At 38.9% G+C, this 2,044-nt stretch overlaps 1 protein-coding gene across 1 annotated transcript in view; it reads right to left on the bottom strand.

The window, feature by feature from the left end:
- Positions 1–2,044, bottom strand: part of LOC107721724 (tetratricopeptide repeat protein 7B-like) — a 49,189-nt gene that overhangs the window by 13,954 nt on the left and 33,191 nt on the right. The window lies entirely within an intron of this gene.

Raw genomic sequence — 2,044 nt, 5'->3', positions numbered from 1 at the left:
GGCTCGAAAGCAGCAGAGCTTTTATTATGCCACAGTCGAGCGCTTCCGCTGCTTCCGGTCGTGCGTATGTGGAAAAAAGCAGTGCTGTTTTATCATACTAGATACATTTAGTTCTGTTATAATGCTGCTCTGTGCGGTCGTCACCGGTCTATTAAAATGCATAGCATATTAAAGCGTCTTTGGTGTTTCCATGTTTTCTACAAAACAAAACCGGAAATCGAGGGGTTATGACGTCATTGGCAGGCGACACAATGACACTATGGACACGGTCCGTGTCACTAGTTAAAATTGCTTATTTCTCTGGATTTAAACATTCTTCGAAACATTTGGGATAATGTAAGTTCACAAGTTAGCAAAATATATAACACTGTTCTAGTGCAGGATTCATATTTAAATAGTATTTTTGCGGCTTAATATTCACTGACACTAGTCCATATCACTTTTTGATCTAAATGTACTGACCTACTTTTGGATTATTCATCCAAAATTTGGCAAATTCTGTGACATTCCGCGATATACAGTAAATTCCATTTTTATGTCTGTATTACGCGATTCCGTCTGCATTTTCCGCATCGCAGAAATCATAGGGCCCTACTCATATGCTCACCAAGGCTGCATTTATTGGATCAAAAACAGTAAAATCATCAATATTGTGAAATATTTCTATTTTAATATATTTTAAAATGTAATTTATTCCTGTGATGGCAAAGACAATTTTTAAGCGGCCGTTACTCCAGTCTTCAGTGTCACATGAACTACAGAAATTATTCTAATTTGATGATTTGGTGCTCAAGAAACATTTATTCTTTTTATCAGTCTTAAAAATGGTTGATAATTTTTTTTTTCAGGATGATTTTTTTTTATGAATAGACAGTTGAAAATATCTGAAATACAAACCTTTTGTAACATTATAAATGTCTTTACTGCCGCTTTTGAACAATTTAATGCATCCTCGCTGAATAAAAGAATTACCACACCCACTGAACGGTGGTGTATACGTCACAAAACCAGAGGCTCTCCTATCAAAATCTGATCACAAATGGCAACAGGAAATGCACATAAATACCAGACAATCTGTCTCACCTGACCGGATCACCCGAGACAGATGTTTGTACAATGTGTAAACAGGGCCAGAGGGAGAAAGTACCTTAGATGAAGAGAAAGGTGACAAAACTGCAGTATGAGTGAGTTTGAGTAACACAGGATATCTACTGATGAACTCTCTCTCTCTCTCTCTCTCTCTCTCTCTCTTTGAAGATACGAGTGTGGATATGAGCCCAGGTCTTAAACGGCTGATAGCAAGTGTCACTGCTTCTCTGTCTTTTGTTTCCCCAGGAGCCTCTCAGTGGAGATTAAGAGCTTAGCGTCAGTCTCACGGGCCACTGGATCCCTGAACCCACACCATCACATCATCCTGCCAGCGGCATCTACAGTCTTACAACAGCCCTGTACTCAATTAATGTCCTTTTACAGCTGATACAAGCCATGACTGGACATACCATAAAAGTAGGGCGAACTCCTCTATACTTGAAACAAAAATACATAAACGCTTATTCACAGAATTTCTGCATTTAAGATTTTTCTCTTCACTGTAATAAAATAAGAAAACAATTTTATATGTAGCCTGAAAATTGCTTCTTGGGCAGGTTAAATTCACCACATTACAAACCCATTAGTGCCTGATGGTATTCAGAGACGGAAGTCTACAAAAAGAGGCCTCCGAAACCCAAACACAGCTTCAGTACCAATCCAAACTGCAGCAGCAAATAAGTCACCAAACATACTTAAAGGGTTAGTTCACCCAAAAATGAAAATTAGCTTGTGTTTTACTCACCCTCAAGGCATCCTAGGTGTATATGACTTTCTTCTTTCAGACGAATCCAGTCGGAGTTATATTAAAAATTGTCCTGGCTATTCCAAGCTCTATCATTGCAGTCAGCAGGTGTTGCAGTTGAACAGTCCACAAGTCATCAAATAAAGTGCACATCCATAATAAAACGTGCCACAGACGGCTCTGGGGGGTGAATAAAGGCCTCCTGTAGTG

This window comes from Sinocyclocheilus rhinocerous, unplaced genomic scaffold (genome assembly GCF_001515625.1).
Source record: "Sinocyclocheilus rhinocerous isolate Xijiao unplaced genomic scaffold, SAMN03320098_v1.1 scaffold432, whole genome shotgun sequence".
In the NCBI taxonomy this organism is placed as follows: Eukaryota; Metazoa; Chordata; class Actinopteri; order Cypriniformes; family Cyprinidae; genus Sinocyclocheilus; species Sinocyclocheilus rhinocerous.
The sequence above is the reverse complement of the archived record's forward strand: the minus strand, read 5'-3'. Positions and strand labels throughout refer to the sequence as shown.